Source organism: Lissotriton helveticus, chromosome 8 (genome assembly GCF_964261635.1).
Source record: "Lissotriton helveticus chromosome 8, aLisHel1.1, whole genome shotgun sequence".
NCBI lineage: Eukaryota > Metazoa > Chordata > Amphibia > Caudata > Salamandridae > Lissotriton > Lissotriton helveticus.
Genome location: NC_136069.1, coordinates 1,108,675,768 through 1,108,695,474, shown reverse-complemented (window position 1 = coordinate 1,108,695,474; position 19,707 = coordinate 1,108,675,768). Strand labels below are relative to the sequence as shown.

The window sequence follows — 19,707 nt, the reverse complement described above, 5'->3', positions numbered from 1 at the left end:
AATATTTTTTGGGGTCTCAGGCAAGACCTATATCAACAATTCTTGTGTGACCCTGTTAAAGTTTAACATATAATTTAGTATTGTTTGCCATCATGCAGATTCGAATTAGCAGCCAATGGGTAATAAAACTCAAATTTGTTGCGCACTAGGGCCCTGTTAAGTGTCTTGCCCAGGGCCCTCAAAATCAGCTCAACATCCTGCCATTCTGGTGCTCATGAAAGTGCTCGAATACCTTCGGGTCACGTTTGCGCTATATATAACCAGGGGCGTAACACAGGCCCCCACAGCCCCCGCGGTGCGGGGGGCCCCAAGCTCAGGGCCGGACTGGCCATAGCGCGCACCGGGCAATCCCCCGGTGCACGGCATGGGTGGGGCCGGTTTTGAGCCCCTGGGGGCCGTTTTTGTTACAGGGCCGTTTCGGCCCTGTACCAAAGTGGGCTGAAAACCGGCCCCGGCAAAGAGCTCGGCGGCACCTCCAACCCCCCAGAGTGGGGATGGGGGGGGGGGGCCAGGGCTGGTTTTGGTTCCCAGTCCGGCCCTGCCCAAGCTTCAGGGGGCCCCCTCGGCACTGCACTCTGGCCAGAGAGCTCCTGATTGAGCTTGGAGGGGGACACTCTTCGTACCGTGCAGGGAAGCCCCCTCAATTTTCGTTACACCGGTGTATATAACTGCAAAAGCGCTGTGGGCCCCGGTGCCACTGCACCTGCTGCACCAACGCAAGCTACGCCCTTGAGACACTCTGTATCCTACGTCCAATTTTAGCTAGGCATGTCGCAAAGGTACCAGTCCCAGAAGGTAAATTTAAAGAGCTGCTGTGGGGCCTGGAAAGTGGTATGAAAGGCAAGAATTGGAGGCAAAAAAGAAATGCATGCACCAACAGAGCAAGGGAACGCTGACGTAGTAAGAAAAGGGGTAAAAATCTGTTATCACTAGCAGTGCGGCCCCCCCGCATCCAGGCCTCTCTAGGATGCAGCTGTTCGCCTGCAGATAGGATAGTTGAAGAGTTTTAGCTCGATTGCCATTTACCCTCCAATAGGTCTCTTCCGGTTGTCCCCTTCTGTAGATCAAACCTCGAACCGCCCTGTCTCTTAAAAGACTAGGGCTGCTTTTCATCAAGGAAACAGTACTCCTCCCCCCTCCAACACCCCGTCAAATCCCTGTCAACACACCCTGGACTTCTGTGCTGTGGCTCTAAGCCACCTGCTGTGCTTCTGTCCCCTGAAGGCTCCTTGTCCCCATCACAACTAAATCGACTTTGATCTGGAAATGTCAGCCCAGCTGGTGCTCATCTTTATCTCCACCCTCTACTAGCTGTGATGCAACTACAAAGCTGCGGTAATCTTTATACTCCTCCTCCAGGGCCTGTCAAGGAAAGAAACAGCACAGCAGGTTAATGTGCCTGTTGCACGGATCAGTTTTGTAACTTGTAGGTCACAGTGGCGAATCCAAGTCAGGTAGCTCAGCTGGTGGCGTGGCAAAGAACTGTGTGTAATTTGCAGATCACATGTTCCACGTCTGACAGGGCCATCTCGTCGTTTCATCCAAACAAAAGTTGAGTCAGACAAGACAATCCGAGTGGACTTTAGGTGCACGTGAATCACAGCTTAGTTGAAAATGGGCAAACAGCAGGGTCATGACAAGGCCCTGGAGGTTAAAGAGTGTCCGTGATACTAGCCAAGAAGGTGGTATGCGCAGGGATGAATGTGTGTGGTAAAATGTGTATGTTTGCATGTTTATACTGCTGTATACCTATGTGTACTTGTGAATGTGGGTTGGTGCCATTATTGGCAACATCCCCACCCACCGTCTGAGCATGATGAATAAATAAATACACAAGACAACTTTTGTTGTGGCTGGTGCAGCAGAAGATGCCAGGAAGGTGGTGGTGGTGTGTGGAGGGGGGTATATATACCCTCCCATCCACGGCACTCCCGAAGTGAGCACCTGGCGTGCCAAGAGGAAGGACTCCTTACCTGAGTCCAACAACTAGGAGGGTGGTGCCTGTGCCCAAATGGCTGCCGCAATGTGTGGGTGTATTTGGACATACACAGTCTCCGGGCTGTAAAACTCAGAAGACAGATTAACTGTGGCTCTTAACATTCCCATGCCCAAAGCACATCCTTGCCCAACTTCAGAGACTCTGGCCTAGTGCTGAATCGAACTGCAGGAGCATTGAGTGTACACTATAGAGAAAGGGCACGGATGTTAAAAATCCCCTGCAGGGCTTTTGTGCTTCTCTGTAATTTGTGCATATACAAGTATGTGCTTGTATTTTAACTGTGCTTGTGCTTATACAGAGTAAGACAAGCATAATACAGATGGGCATTTCATTTTCGAATTCTAGGCTTTGTTCCTTTTCAGGCCTCGGCTAGCGTAGTCTGTGCTTGCGCAGTCTCGCTGGCGAGATTTTATGTTTCTTAGCATGGAGCTTAAACTCGCCCCTCTTCTCCATTGGCTGGCTTCCTAAACGACGGCCAGCCATTGGAGAAGAGATTTGTTTGTCAATTTAAGCCCTGTCATTTTCGGATTGAGGGGCGTGTTTTTTCGCTTCTTTCTCTCCTCTTCCCATTGGCTGGAATGTAAACAACAACAAGTCAAAACAAGCCTGTTGTTTACATTCTAGCCAATGGGAAGAGGGGAGAAAGAAAAACACGCCCCCCCAGTCTGCAAAGGACGGGGCTTAATGAGAAATGGCGAGCGCGTGGAGCGGTTGTTTTATTTTTGTCGTCCGAGCTCTTTATGGTTTCTCAGAGTGGACCTCAGAGCGGAGATGCGGTGCAAGCAGGTCGAGTCTGCAAGGCTGCCGCAGGGAGGGGCGTCGGCCTGCTCACAAGCCCTACGCCTGCCCCAGAGAGTTTTTTTTCTTGTTGTGCTCGTTTGATGCGGCGGAAGGCTGCTGCTGGGCTCTGTGTGTGCCCGCCTTCCGCCGGCTCCTCCTCCCCCCTTCCCTCGACCGAGACAGAGAAGGACCAGCCGCCCTTGGATCCGAAGTACCTGCAGCGGCCGAGCTACTGCGATGCGGCGTTCGCCCTGGAGCAGATCTCCAAGGTGCGTCCTCGGTGCCCCAGAGTGGGTGGTGTCCTCGAATCCTCCTGGTCCCTGGGTCCTCGCCGCGGTTTTTCTTGCTGCCCTGTGCCCTTTTCCACTAGCTTTACGCCCTTGGTGAAATAGGCTTTAGCAGGAAGGATGCCTTTCCGGGGGGTCAGTGAAGTGTTGGGGAGGCCGTTGAGCTGAGCAGGGGGAGGCAGCCTGAGGCCCGGGCCCACGTGAAGCCCGGGAGCCAATCGGGGGCACCCCAGGTTTAACTATGTGTAACGTCAGATGGCAATAAAGTAGAAGGCTCGGGCAGGCCCGCGGAAATGGGCGAGCACAATCTGCTGAACCCGGGCTTTGTGGGACCTCTGGTGAACATCCACACTGGCGAAACCTTCTACTTCCCCAACTTCTGCACCTCGGGGGGGCAGCTGCCCAGCCTGCCACTCCTCTCCTACCCCGCAGGGACATTGTCTGCTCCCTGCCCTGGGCGCTGCCCGAGCCCTGTAATGGATACCCCCAGCTCTACCTCGGCCCGTCGTTCGGCCGCGCCTGCGAGCTGGCATGGGTGGAGGAGAGCAAGTGCTTCTACCGCGAGCCGTGCCCCGAGAGCCCCGGCCTGAAGCGGTGGGACGGTGGCCTCCTGCCCCTGGAGCCCGTCGGCTGCTGGGCGGCTACGGCAAGTACGAGCCATACGCGCTGCCGGCTGAGGGTCCGCCACACGACCCGCCCTCCTGCCAATCCCTGGAGTATGGCTCCAGCTCGTCCCTGCTCAACGGGGGCTCCAAGGGCCCAGCCCACCTGACGTCTCCGGTGGGCCCAGGTGGCGGGAGCCTCGCCGGTGGGGAGGGGGCCTGTACCTGCGCCTGTTATATGTGCCTGTGTCTGTCTGTGCCTGTAATGTGCATGTGTCTGCGCCTGTAATATGTGCCTGTGTCTGTCTGCGCCTGTAACATGCATGTGTCTGCGCCTGGAATATCTGCTTGTGTCTGCACCTGTAACGTGCATGTGTCTGTGCCTGGAATATGTGCCTGTGTCTCCGCCTGGAATATGTGCCTGTGTCTGTCTGTGCCTGTAGCCTGCATGTGTCTGCGCCTCTAATATGTGCCTGTGTCTGTCTGCACCTGTAACATGTGCCCGTGTCTGTGTGCGCCTGTAACATGTGCCTGTGTCTGTCTGCACCCGTAATATGTCCCTGTGTCTCTCTGCGCCTGAGTCTGTGCCTGGAATACGTGCATGTGTCTGCACCTGTAACATGTGCCTGTGTCTGCACCTGTAATATGTGCCTGTCCGAGCCTGCCTGCTTGACGTGTTCACAAGTTCCTCTTGCGTGTGTGACTATGGAACTGTGTGTGTGCTCGCATGTGTTGTGCTCCTGAATGCATGTGGCTGGTGTTTATGTGCCTGCCTCTCCCGTTAGTCTCTCCGTTGTTGCCACCGGCAGGAGCAGGGCTCTTCGACGCGCAGCACTTGTACGCTTGTCCCAGACCGCTAGGGGTAGCAGTAAAGAACCTCAGCACGGTGCTAGGTGCTGTCCCTTTTAAAAGAGAGAGAGCGAGAAGGCAAGCAATAAACATGTAAATATCCAGTAAACGGGACAGAGAGCCTGCATGCGCCAGAGGGGGCGGGTAGCGTAGTTCCCATTACATTAACCACGTTAGGGCTCCCATGCCAGGTCACTTGGTTTGCCCAGAGCCACCCCCTCTGTCCCTGCACTCAACCCATGGCAGAGGCCTTATGCCGCATAAGTCTTAAAATGAGAAACTTGGTAGTGCCACACATATGAACCCTCGGGTTTCCACAGAGAGTGACCCACGTCCACAGCTACAATGTTTACCACACAACTCTCCATACACCAGGGAAACACCTCTACCACACTTTCCATATAACGCAGGAACACGAGGTTCCCACATGACATGCCCCATTCTATCATAATAAGAGGGCAAAATAAATCCGCCAAGGATTCTCTAGGTTTAAGCCACGTCTGTGTCAACACATATTTCAAACAGAGGAGAGAAGTGGAGGGTTTTACATAGGATAGACACACACTTATGATCTTTTTAGATTACCGGATATGTACATTTAAAGTACATGGGGTTGTCCACACAAAACTCACCTAAGGTCTTCACAGAAGCGTCACATCACAGACAGTCTACCATATGCCCCATACCACAAACAACATACACACTCACTCGCATACACAATAATGGTACGCCATTTTCACTGTAGCAGACAATGTTAATATTACAAACACACGCATCTGGTGCTTCCCACATAATAAGCATCCACTTATAAGGCATTTCACACATAGTTCACATAGGTGTACTGTTTTAAGTGTATCCGTCCAATATAGCCACCGTGTCTGTTCCCTGGTTGTGCTCGCTTTTCTTGCCTCTGTTCCCTGGTTGTGCTCGCTTTTCTTGCCTCTGTTCCCTGGTTGTGCTCGTTTTTTTTCTGCCTCTGTTCCCTGATTGTGATAGTTTTCTTGCCTCTGTTCCCTGGTTGTGATCGTTTTTCTTGCCTCTGTTCCCTGGTTGTGCTCGTTTTCTTGCCTCTGTTGCCTGGTTGTGCTTGTTTTTCTTGCCTCTGTTCCCTTGTTGTGCTAGTTTTTTTTCTTACCTCTGTTCCCTGATTGTGATAGTTTTCTTGCCTCTGTACCCTGGTTGTGATCGTTTTTCTTGCCTCTGTTCCCTGGTTGGGCTAATTTTTCTTGCCTCTGCCCCCTGTTTGTGCTAGCTTTTCTTGCCTCTGCCCCCTGGTTGTGCTAGTTTTTCTTGCCTCTGTTCCCTGGTTGTGATCCTTTTTCCTGCCTCTGTTCCCTGGTTGTGCTCGCTTTTCTTGTCTCTGCTCCCAGGTTGTGCTTGTTTTTCTTGCCTCTGCCCCCTGTTTGTTCTCGCTTTTCTTGCCTCTGCCCCCTGGTTGTGCTAGTTTTTCTTGCCTCTGTTCCCTGGTTGTGCTCGTTTTTCTTGCCTCTGTTCCCCGGTTGTGATAGTTTTTCTTGCCTCTGTTCCCTGGTTGTGCTCGCTTTTCTTGCCTCTGTTCCCCGGTTGTGATAGTTTTTCTCGCCTCTGTTCCCTGGTTGTACTCGCTTTTCTTGCCTCTGCCCCCTGGTTGTGCTCTTTTTTCTTGCCTCTGTTCCCTGGTTGTGCTCATTTTTTTTGCCTCTGTTCCCTGGTTGTGCTCGTTTTTCTTGCCTCTGTTCCTTGATTGTGATCGTTTTTCTTGCCACTGTTCCCTGATTGTGCTCGCTTTTTCTTGCCTCTGTTCCCTGGTTGTGCTCGCTTTTCTTGCTTCTGCCCCCTGGATGTGCTCGCTTTTTCTTGCCTCTGTTCCCTGGTCGTGCTCGCTTTTCTTGCCTCTGTTCCCTGGTTGTGCTCGCTTTTCTTGCCTCTGTTCCCTGGTTGTGCTCGGTTTTCTTGCCTCTGCCCCCTGGTTATGCTAGTTTTTCTTGCCTCTGTTCCCTGGTTGTGCTCTAAAATCGATTGCAAAAAAATGAAGCAAGGGTGGATACATAAATTAAACATGGTTGGGTAAAACATACACTGGTATGGCCTATCACAAATATGTAGTATAATCTATTCGAGTAGTTCCGCATGTGAAAGAATATAATCATGTAAAACAGTTGGCTGGTCTTAGCTGGAGACAGTTCTGACAATACAAAGTGCATGTACGTCAATGCGAGATATAAAACAAATAACAAAACTAGGTATAGAAGATCAGCACTTCACTTCAATTACTTTAGAGCTAGCGTGTGTGTGGCTCTGTGTGTGTGTGGGGCTCTGTGTGTGTGGCTCTGTGTGTGTGTGGCTCTGTGTGTGTGTGGCTTTGTCTGTGTGTGGCTGTGTGAGTGTGTGGCTCTGTGTGTGTGGCTCTGTGTGTGTGTGTGTGGCTCTGTGTGTGGCTCTGTGTGTGTGTTGGGCTCTGTGTGTGTGTGGGGGGCTATGTGTGTGTGTGTATGTGTGGGGCTCTATGTGTGTGTGGGGGGGGCTCTGTGTGTGTGTGTGTGGCTCTGTGTGTGTGGGGCTCTGTGTGTATGGGGCTCTGTGTGTGTTGGCTATGTGTGTGTGTGGCTCTGTGTGTGGGGTTCTCTGTGTGTGTGTGTGTGTGTGTGGGGCTGTGTGTGTGTATGTGGGTGCAAATGCAATAGGTCTTGCATTTGCGAGAGATTAAGCTATTACTCTCTACTACTCTCTAATGCTTACCTATTGCCATTGTAAATGACAATACCATATATTTATTGGTTTAAAAAAAAAACAATAAATGAAAAAAATGACATTTGCAATGCCAATAGCTCTAACTTTAACAAAGACGAGACCATTGCATTGTAAATGCTTGTTAAACCTAGTGATACAGATGGGCAATTCTTTTTTGACCCCAACATTTACATCTCCTTAAAAACGTTCATTGGTACCCCAAGAAAATGTTTAAATCTGAAGTTAAGGTACTTTTTCTCAAATGCTTTTGCTCTAGATTCCTCTGCCAACTGATGGGGAAATAGGAGAAGATTCATGTGGACTAATATGTCGATATATAGTGCCAACTGCAACGCCGAGTGGTTCTTCTTCAGAAGCTCGCTGAGAATGCCTTGAACCAGTCTGCAATTCATTGCACGCGTCCTCAGGTGAAAAGGATGTACCACTGGGCTGCTAGCTTCTGAAAAACTCGTCCGCTCATGTTGACAAAGTAAAAAACAAAGTTTCTATCGTCACTAAGGGAGTCAACCGCTTCTCCACCATCTATAGTGGATGAGCAATCATGCATTCCTTTCTGGCCTTGAATGTCAAACGCGTTCCACTTCTTCTGTACACCTGGGTTGCACTTCCAGCTAAACTGATCAATAGTTGTAACACAGCTAACTTAGAGGTATATGTCCCACTTGACCTGAATTATGTCCGTCTGGGAATACCGACAGAGATAGATGTCCCAAGGACTCAACGCCTCTTTTGTAATCTGGGTTTGATTCCCGTCCCCTGCCAAAGTGGGGAGGGGGGGGGGGGGACTGGCCCGGATGATGGTGATGGGGAGAGTTTGGGGGAAACAAAATGAAAAAATAAAATACTTACCATGCCGCTGCTATCACTGTCTCCCACGCATCACCTTGTCCTTTTTCTGGCCCTGGGCACATGCTGCCAGCCTGCCATGGGGCCAATCCTGAAGCTGCTTCCACATGAGAGCAGCTTTAGGATAGGCCAGGCACCGGCAACTTACGCTCCCAGGCAGACTGGAAGCCTGTGCCTACTTTCTCTAGCCTCATCAATCAATCAATCAATCAATCAATCAATCAGAACATTTGTAAAGTGCACTAATTACCCGTGTGGGTCTCAAGGCGCTGGGGGTGGGGGGTATGCTGCTACTGCTCGAATAGCCAGGTCTTGAGGAGTCTTCTGAAGGTTAGGAGGTTCTGGGTCTGCTGTAGGTGGATGGGGAGGGTTTTCCAGGTCTCGGCAGCGAGGTGGGAGAATGATCTGCCGCCGGAGGTGGCTCTTCGGATGCGGGTGAGTGTGGCGAGGGTGAGGGCGAGGTCGGTGGAGCGGAGTTGGCGATTGGGGGTGTAGAAGCTGAGTCGTCTGTTGAGGTATGCTGGTCGGGTGTTGTGGAGTACCATGTGTGCGTGGATGAGGAGGCTGGAAGGTGATCCTCTTGTCGACCAGAAGCCAGTGCAGTTCTCTCAGGTGGGGTGTGATGTGGCTGCGGCGAGGGATGTCGAGGATCAGGCGTGCGGAGGTGTTTTTAATGCATTGGAGTCGTTTCAGGAGTTTGGCCAAGGCTCCTGAGTAGAGGGCGTTTCCATAGTCCAACCTGATGCTGACGAGGGCCTGGGTGACCGTTCTTGTTTCTGTGGGGATCCACCTGTAGATCTTGCGGAGTATGCGGAGGGTGTTGACCTGTTTTGCAACAGCCAAGAGGTGTTTCTCTGGCCTGAGGCGGCCAGCCAAACACCTAATGAGTTGTGAAGGGAGTGCACTACTACTCCCCCACCAGCAGTGTCAACCCCTGGACCCACCCCCAAGACTCGTCAGAGACCTGGGGGCGGGTCCAGGGGATTCAAATAAAACAATACTAAAACAGGTTTAAAGCCCGTTTTATTATTGTTTTATTTTCTGCTGGTGGCAGGGGGGTGGCGCTCCTCCGCTCAAATGGAGCGGCCGCCCCTGGTTTGATTGTGGTGATAAGAGATGAAGCTTAATACTGGGGTGTAAAGTAGCTTACCACGCTGTGTGATAGGAAGGTGGGTATGGATATGTACATGGCTGCTGAGTGAGTCACATATGAGAGCAGGGAATGCCACATCAAATTTAGCAAAGTATGGGGACTGTATTGTATGGCTATGCTACTATGATTTGGGGCCTGAGGCAGAGGAAAGTGGCGATTTGGAACTGGGAAGTCCGGATGCTGTGTCTGGGGTGTCTGGTTAGAGATGCACCTTGGGATGAGTGCCCGAAGATGATTTATTAGCCTTCTTGTTGGGCAATCTATTTTGTGGTCACTGATTGGATGACTGTCTTGGGAGAATTTCCTCCCTCCTTAAGATGTTTAATTGCTTCTGATGTTATGCACATTGCACACACACTACTTTAAAATATGTATCCTTTGGAAGCCACGCTTTGGATGCTCTATGATGTTTTATTATTTTCTTGTGAATGAAAACCAAATAAAGATATAAAAAAATAATTGTAACAAAATCTACAAGCAAACGTCAGGCTCCTACTCAACTCCTCTAGCAATTCTTCTCCTGGAACTGAACCTAAAATTTGGAAGCAGCTTATACCTGGCTTCTCTATTCAACTACACATGTAAATGCCGATCTGCACAGGAGCCCATACAAAAACAAGCATTGGAATAGCCAATAGGTCTCGCCTTTGGGACTTTATAAGTGTTTAGCCATGCAACAGTTGGTGTTTTTGCACCAAGGATATTGTGCTGCTTAACTAAATACTGATAAGGTCCCAAAAAGCGAGACCTATTGCCTATGCCAATGCTTGGATGCAAGGCGGAGGGGAGAAGGGTGCAAGGAGGAGGGGAGAAGGGTGCAAGGCAGAGGGGAAAAGGGTGCAAGGCAGAGGGGAGAAGGGTGCAATGTAGAGAAAAGTGCAATGCAGAGGTGGAGAAGGGTACAAGGCGGAGGGGGAGAAGGGTGCAAGGGGGAGGGGGAGAAGGGTGCAATGCAGAGGTGGAGAAGGGTACAAGGCGGAGGGGGAGAAGGCTGCAATGCAGAGGTGGAGAAGGGTACAAGGTGGAGGGGGAGAAGGGTGCAAAGGGGGAGGGGGAGAAGGGTGCAAGGTATACAAGTGTGCAAGTCGGAGGGGGAGAAGGGTGCAAGGCAGAGGGGTAGAAGGGTGCAAGGAAGAGAAGGGTGCAAGGCAGAAGGGGAGAAGGGTTCAAGGCGGAAGGGGAGAAGGGTACAAGGCGGAAGAGGAGAAGGGTGCAAGGTTGAGTCGTGTGCAGGGTGGAGGCGGAGAAGGGTGCAAGGCGGAGGGGAGAAGGGTGAAAGGTGAAGGGGGAGAAGGGTGCAAGGTGGAGGGGAGAAGGGTGCAAGGCCGAGGGGGAGAAGGGTGCAAGGTGGAGGGGGGGAAAGGGTGCAAGGAGGAGGGGGAGAAGGGTGCAAGGTGGAGGTGGAGAGGGATGCAGGGCAGAGGGGGAGAAGGGTGCAAGGCGGAGGGGAGAAGGGTGCAAGGCAGAAGGGGAGAAGGGTGCAAGGCAGAAGGGGAGAAGGGTGCAAGGCAGATGTGGAGAAGGGTGCAAGGCGGAGGGGGAGAAGGGTGCAAGGCGGAGGGGGAGAAGGGTGCATGGCGGAGGGGGAGAAGGGTGCAAGGTAAAGAAGGGTGCAAGGTGGAAGGGGAGAAGGGTACAAGGTGGAGGGGGACAAGGGTGCAAGGCGGAGGGGTAGAAGGGTGCAGGGCAGAGCATGAGGAGCGTCTAGCAGCACCAGGCCTGTCAGCAGTTTTTACGGACTCCTATACAAACAACCACTGCTTAGGCCTGATGTGTGTTAAAAGAAAATCACTTTTTAACAAACAGGTATGGTGCACTCCTACCAAGCTGAATCTGTCCATGTTGCCTGTACACCTTGCCAAGACCAGCATGCAGTGTTGCAAGCTAATTCACTCTCTCTCCCGTGTGTTGAGCCCAAAAGTAGTAGCACTGATTCTCAACTCTTGAGGATGGTGAAGAACCATTTTTACTCACTTACTGGGTCTCGGCGGTGGGGGAACCGCCCAAGTCTTCCATACCCTCCTTATATAGAAAAAGGAGACACAGGAGCCTTCGTCTGCAGGAGGAACCAAGTTTTATTCAAATACCCCGGGCTATGGAACAGAGTCCCAAGCTCGTCGGAGACAAGACAGAGGAGTCTGCTTCTTTACTCCGCAGCTTACAGGTCTTATATACACATTTCCCACCTTAAGAAACCAGTTTGGGTGGGGCCTGGCGCCCGAGTCAAAATGCAGTTACACCATTCGTTGTTCAGGCAGGACGGGGCTGTAACAGATGGTACAAAGATTACGGACAGGTCTTGCAAAACAGGATATGTACGTGAGAGAACAGACAGATCTTGAACAACAGGATATGTGAAAGAAACAAGTTCTGGGACGGTGGCGTGACCAAGTCTTGCGAAACAGGATGGATGTGTGCTGTAGTGCAGTCCGAGGGTGGTGAGGCCAAATCTTTGTTCCCCTTTTCGAAATTGGATTAACCACAAGGAGCAGGAAGGGCAGGGTGATCGTGACAGTTAGAATTTCATCAGACATCAGCAGAAACAACCAGGAGGGTCATGTAGAGGTGTTTGACACAAAATGGCAATGCAAAAATAATGGAGTCCTGACACAAAATAATTGCCTACAAGAAGGACACTTTTCCTTGATGGGGCGGGGGGGTCAAGTTTAAGACTATCAGAAAAGGCTGGTTTATGTGATGACAGGCATCTCCCCAGTGTACTCAGTGCAAAAAGTGTAACCTATACTTCCCGGTTAATGAATATTTAAAAAAACGCTATAATAATTTTTGTTTGTTATACATTTTTTCAATATTCTCATTCAGAGTATCTTGGAAGAAGTCATTATTAATTTATAATAATAGTTGTACAAAAACCGTGGTGATAAACATTCTTTTATGCCCAATGCATTTCGGGCTGTGCCCTTCTTCAGGGGTTGTTGAGCTGTAATGTAGAGGAAACTTGGGTTGAATACACGAACAGCCGATAGGCCGGGATCAAAAGTTAATGGAGTGTGGGATGGGGGTGCTTATGTGTGTACAGTGATACAAGCAGGATGGGTGTATCAAGTATCAAAACTTGCACCTTGTCTCAGTGTAACAAAGGTCAAAGATTACAGTATCACTGAGTCTGCAAGATTAGCGTGCCAGTGGTTTAGTAGAAACAGAAACCTGTGAACTAGAAACATAATTATTAGATCATCGCTTCATACAGTAGAAGAAATGTAACGCAGGGTGATTCATTAAAAAAAGTAGCCAAGTGCAAAGAATAAAACATTTGCCAGACTGGATTTTTTTTTGTGAAAGATTCAGCGTACTAAGAATGGTAACAGGGTGTTTTGTAGTTGATAATGTGTTAAGAAGACTTTGTAGCCAGAGAAAAGTGCAACACAACATAATGGCAGTGAGCATGCAGACTGAAAATAAATATGTACGAACTGACTTACATAGAAGACTCGCCTATATACTCTGTTATCTGGTTCGGCACTGTCAGAACCAAACATCGTGAGAGATGACTAGAATGGTACAACCCCATTTTAACTAAACAGATCAAGTGGGTGAGAGGAAATATGCTTACCCGTATTAGTAGAGTGCAAGCGTGTACAAATATTGATGCGGGATAAAAACACGAAGTGGTATTTCAGCGTTAGTGGTTTGAATCCATGTGCGACCGGAAGTTTAAATGTGTCCAGATTTCCACGGTGATAAGGGTAGAAAACAGACTGGTAGTTTTTGATTTACGAGAGCAAGCAAAATAAAGGGTAAAACGTAGATGATCATTGTCACATACCAACAGTAAAGTTGAAAAAAAGTTCAACTATTGTCTCTAGAGCCCTACTAATAATAAAAAAAATAAACAGCAAGCTGGTGATATCAGGATGCAAACACGGACAGTGGACAAAGTACATAATTGTTACCAGACAGTGTCTGACATAGGAGATGTACTAAAACATACCAAGAAATATATAGAAGAAAAACAATCAATTGATGTGCATTAGGGACATGTCGTTGCAAGCAACATGAATGAATAAACATTGGAACATCAAGTACGGTTTAAAAATGTGGTGTAAGCAATGAAAACAAGTGACGGGCAGCTTGTGGCGAGGGTGAAATCCTCCATCTGTCCACTCCTGCAGCTTCAGTATGCCGCACGCGCACACACACACGCATCCACTCGTTACCACCTGCAAGCATTGGCCACGTGGCCGTAAAAGTTAAAATGATCGCAATCACGGGCTGTAAGGGTGCCCGCGAGCAATGCACTTAATGAGCCATGAAGAGAGAGGAAAACCAGATGGCAACTGCGTGTGTAACCGTACTCTATAGGCCACATAAAAAGCTGTGGTCGGCTTTTTGAAGCCCACTTACTAAAAGTCTCGCCGGGGCAACGCATGCGCTGGCTCAGGCAAGACCTAAAAAGTGGAACTTCCTAGAGTTAGCCAGCAGCGATTCAACATGTGGCACCTTCAATCTCTGTCCTATTGAAAAACTCTTGGAAGAGCTCGATTTGCCGTCTCTGGGCGACTTGTCCAACCTCCAAAAAGGCACTCATAAATGCCTAGTACTAAACTCTCTTCTTCACCTTGGTCATTAGAACCTAAAGACAATTTTTGAATCCAAGCACAACCACTTAGTTCTAGACACCTTCTATGTATCAATAGACAAGACCCCGAGGCAGCCCAAACAAACCCAAATAACTACAGTTTCATCTTTCATACATCCCCATTGCCGAATTGGAGGGCTCCTGGAAAACTGCGCCCCCCCCACACACACACACGTTGGATGCACACTGTGCAGCTACAGATCAGAAGCCCTGGAACACGTACCATGTATTTTCCCAAATCTACTTGCGGAGAAAATATTTGTGTCAATCCTTTAATGAGAACCAGATACGAACAGTCAGAGAAGCAACAAGCTGTTGTTTCATGCTTTAGACAAAATGTTTCATCAGTAAATAGGTAAAATATCTTAATTTATCTGAGGCTTGCGTCTTAGACCAGCATTTGCTCTTAAACTAGGCGCCTCACTGAGCTTTCTGATCAAGGTCAAACACAAGGATGCAGAGGATGTCCGACTTCCAGAGTTTGAACGAGAGCTCTCTAAAAGTCAAGCCAGCGAACCCTCTCTGTATCCGGATTGGTGAACAGCGTTGAGTAACCTCGGAAGAAAAAGTTACAAAAATGTTTGTAAGTCTGAAGGTAAGATTTTGACCGGGGCCTCTCACTTGGTGTTGCCATGCATGGTTCAATCGCGTCTGGCCTCAAACTTTGACTTTGGCCTGGTCAAGTGCGACCAGATGTCCCAGAGTGGTTTTATAGGCTTTTGAGCACTATAAAGTGGTTATTATTTCATATCTCCAGGTCCTTCCATTGTATTTTTGTTACTTTGGTGTCATTTTAAAGATTAAAATATGTCCTATGTTTGCAAACTAATGTGAGATTGTTATTGTGTGTTATATCTTAATTATTTACTGAATTGGTGTTTTTAAATGTTTTGCATACCTGTCTTCTAGTTAAGCCTGCCTGCTTGCAGCCAAGCTACCAAAGGTTGAGCATGTGAATAATTTATTGAGATCTATACTGAGCCCTCGACCATGTTAGTGGCCTTATTGCCACTGGTAGGCGCATATCTACCACTATCAATAACCCACTTTCCAACACTTTGTCACTGTTTTTAGGTCTCGTAGAGAGACCTATTACGGTGTAACCAAAAATTTTAACTAAAGCGGATTTCGACGAGTGCATGAGTTCCCGTGACCGCGCTTTTATCCGAGCCGCCTGCCTCTGAGAGCTTTAAATTAAAGCCATCTGTTGCTTCCCCAGCGCACTCAGCCTCACTTCTCCTCCCCCTAATTAACACACACTTCTAGCACGGCCGCGAGGCCGTGCTTCAAAGGGATCCGCTCCGGCTTGCCCCACATGGCTGCATGCCCCCCAGAGTGTATGGCTCACGAATTCCCCAGCACACTTGGCCTCACTTCTCCTCCCCCTAATTAACACACACTTCTAGCACGGCCGCGAGGCCGTGCTTCAAAGGGATCCGCTCCGGCTTGCCCCACATGGCTGCATGCCCCCCAGAGTGTATGGCTCACGAACTCCTCGAACACTTGACACTTCTGCCCCTGCTTAGTGACGTAGGTTTTACTGGTAATACCCATGTGATTTTTACCAACAGGTAGAGCAACAGGTAGAGTGCAGCACTGCTGAGTCCCGGCCTCTGTCTCATCTCGGACCCCGACCATCGCTGGAAACTCGACCGCCGGCGCACTCACCCGCCTGTCACCTCTGAGTCAGAGCGCACTCTGCTGTCACCGTCCCTGCACTCTCGTCTCAGTATCAGACCTCTCTCACTCTCGTCTCAGTGTGTGTCAGACCTCCCCCTTACTCTCCGCTCTCATCTCAGTGTCAGACCTCTTTCCCCTCTCACTCTCTGCTCTCTCTTCCCTCTCACTCTCCGCTCTGTCTCCCCTCTCACTCTCCACTCTCTCTTCCCTCTCTCCGCTCTCTCTCCCCTCTCACTCTCCACTCTCTCTCCCCTCTCACTCTCCACTCTCGCTCCCCTCTCACTCTCCACTCTCTCCTCCCCTCTCTCTCCCCTCTCACTCTCCGCTCTCTCTCCCCTCTCACTCTCCACTCTCTCTCCCCTCTCACTCTCCGCTCTCTCTCCCCTCTCACTCTCCACTCTCTCTCCCCTCTCACTCTCCAATCTCTCTTCCCTCTCACTCTCCGCTCTCTCTTCCCTCTCTCCGCTCTCTCTCCCCTGTCTAGGCTGCTCTCTGACTGTCTCCAGTGGCCTCTGTCTGTCTCTGGTCACCCCTCCTCACCATCACACACCCTCACATTCACTCACCCTCACACCCTCACCCACCCTCACACCCTCACCCACCCACTCATCGTCACCCTCACACCCCTCACACCCCTCACCCTTACACCCCCTCACCCTCACACCTCCTCACCATCACATACCCTCACATCCTCTCACCCTCACGCACCCACACACCCTCACCCCCTCACCCACCCTCACACCCTCTCACCCTCACACCCCCTCACCCTCACACCCTCATACCCCCTCACCCTCACACCCCCTCACCCCCCTCACCCTCACACACCCTTACCCTCACACCCTTACCCTCAGTCACCCTCACACTCACAGCCCCTCACCCCCCTCACCCTCACCCCCTCACCCTCACACACCCTCACTCACCCTCACACACCCTCACCCTCACACCCTCACCCTCACACCCTCACCCACCCTCACGACCCTCTCACCTTCACACATCCTCACCCTCACACCCCCTAACCCTCACACACCCTCACTCACCCTCACACACCCTCACCAGCATAGCATAACAAAACCTAGCATAGCATAGCAAAACATAGCATAGCATAACAAAACAAAGCATAGGATATCAAAACCAAACCTAGCATAACAAAACAAGAAATAGCATAGCAAAACACAACAAAGCATAGCATAGCATAACAAAACACAACAAAACATAGCATAACAAAACATAACAAAGCATAGCAAAACAAAACATAGCATAACACACAACAAAACATATCATAAGATAAAACATAACATAACAAAACAAAGCATTGCATAACAAAACATAGCAAAACACAAAGCATAGAATAACAAAACACAGCATACATAACAAAACATAGCATAACAAAGCATATCAAAACATAACATAACTTAGCATAACAAAACACAACAAAACATAGCATAACAAAACACAGCATAGCATAACAAAACAAAGCTTAGCATAGCATAACAAAACATAGCATAGCATAGCATTACAAAACATAGCATAACAAAACATAGCATAGCAAAACAAAGCATAGCATAATAAAACACAACAAAACATTGCATAGCGTAACAAAGCATAGCATAGCATAGCATAACAAAGCATAGCATAGCAAAACACAACAAAACATAGCATAACAAAACATAGCATAGCATAAAAAACAAAGCATAGGATAGCAAAACTAAACATAGAATAGCATTACAAAAATAAGCATAGGATAGCAAAACAAACCATAACATAACATAACATAACAAAACATAGCATAACAAAACACAACAACACATAGCATAACAAAACATAGCAAAACACAACAAAACATAGCATAGCATAACAAAACATAGCATAGCATAACAAAACACAACAAAACATAGCATAACAAAACATAACAAAGCATAGCAAAACAAAACATAGCATAACAATACACAACAAAACATATCATAAGATAAAACATAGCATAACAAAACAAAGCATTGCATAACAAAACATAGCAAAACACAAAGCATAGTATAACAAAACACAGCATACATAACAAAACATAGCATAACAAAGCATATCAAAACATAACATAACTTAGCATAACAAAACACAACAAAACATAGCATAACAAAACACAACATAACATAGCATAACAAAACACAACATAGCATAGCATAACATAACAAAGCATAGCATAACAAAACATAGCATAGCATAGCATAACAAAACATAGCATAACAAAACATAGCATAGCATAGCAAAACAAAGCATAGCATAATAAAACACAACAAAACATTGCATAGCATAGCAAAGCATAGCATAGCAAACCACAACAAAACATAGCATAACAAAACATAGCATAACATAAAAAAACAAAGCATAGGATAGCAAAACTAAACATAGCATAGCATTACAAAAAAAGCATAGGATAGCAAAACAAACCATAGCATAACATAACATGACATAACATAACAAAACATAGCATAACAAAATACAGCAACACATAGCATAACAAAACATAGCAAAACACAACAAAACAAAACATAGCAAAACACAACAAAACATAGCATAGCATAGCAAAACACAACAAAACATAGCATAGCATAACAAAACAAAGCATAGCAGAGCATAACAAAACAAATCATAGGATAGCAAAACTAAACATAGCATAGCATTACAAAAAAAGCATAGGATAGCAAAACAAACCATAGCATAACATAACATAACAAAACATAGCATAACAAAACACAACAACACATAGCATAACAAAACATAGCAAAACACAACAAAACATAGCATAGCATAGCATAACAAAACACAACAAAGCATAGCATAGCATAGCATAACAAAACAAAGCATAGCAGAGCATAACAAAACAAAGCATAGGATAGCATATCAAAACAAAGCATAGCAAAACAAAACATAGCATAGCATAACAAAACAGCATAGCAAAACAAAGCATAGCATAATAAAACACAACAAAGCATAGCATAGCATAACAAAACATAGCATAACAAAACATAGCATAACAAAGCATAGCAGAGCAAAGCATAGCATAGCATAACAAAACATAGCATAGCATAACAAAGCATAGCCTAGCAAAACACAACAAAACATAGCATAGCATAACAAAACACAACACAACATAGCATAGCATAACAAAACAAAGCATAGGATAGCAAAACTAAACATAGCATAGCATAACAAAACAAAGCATAGGATAGCAAAACAAAACATAGCATAGCATAACAAACCATAGCATAACATAACAAAACATAGCATAACAAAACACAACAAAACAGCATAGCTTAACAAAACAAAACATAGCATGGCTGAACAAAACATAACAAAACATAATAGCATAGCAAAACACAGCATAGCATACCAACACAACAAAACATAGCATAGCATAACAAAACATAGCATAGCAAAACAAAGCATAGCATAATAAAACACAACAAAACATAGCAAGGCATAACAAAGCATAGCAGAGCAAAATATAGCATAGCATAACAAAGCATAGCATAGCATAACAAAACATAGCATAGCATAACATAGCATAGCATAGCAAAACATAGCATAGCATAACATAACATAGCATAGCATAACAAAACAGTATAGCATAGCATAACAAAACAAAACATAGGATAGCAAAACAAAACATAGCATAGTATACAGCATCACTCAGCACCACCACAGCATCACTCAGTGGCACCACAACATCACTGAGCTCCACCACAGCATCAATCTGTGCAACCATTCAACAACAACTGGTTCAAATATGTTATCTCAATGTTTCAAGCTTTATTACAAATGTAACAAAAAGATGTTAATATTTGACATATGTTCTTGGATTTTCGTCACAATATAATACACTGAACATAATCTTCACAAATGTTATTTACAAAAGTTTAAGCTATTGCCATTATAAATTACAATAACTTTTTAAAGTATTAAGTATTAAAAAAAATTAAAAACCATTGTTATTTGTAATATCAATACATGTAAGTCACGTAAATACAACACATATTGCATTACACATGCTATAGGTGTCACATTTGCGAAAGTTATAACTATTGGCATGGTAAATGACAAAGCTATTAATTTCGCTATTTTCAAAAACAAAACCTAAATAAAAAATTTGTCATTTACAATACCAATAGCTCAAACTTTCTTAATAC

The 19,707-nt window shown here is 47.1% G+C and overlaps 1 protein-coding gene and 1 pseudogene across 1 annotated transcript in view; one reads left to right on the top strand and one right to left on the bottom strand.

Moving 5' to 3' along the window:
• Positions 1-19,707, bottom strand: part of LOC144773129 (parapinopsin-like) — a 1,885,416-nt gene that overhangs the window by 889,283 nt on the left and 976,426 nt on the right. The gene's annotated exons all lie outside the window — the stretch shown is intronic.
• On the top strand, positions 3,360-3,957 carry LOC144773209 (homeobox protein Hox-C12 pseudogene; annotated as a pseudogene).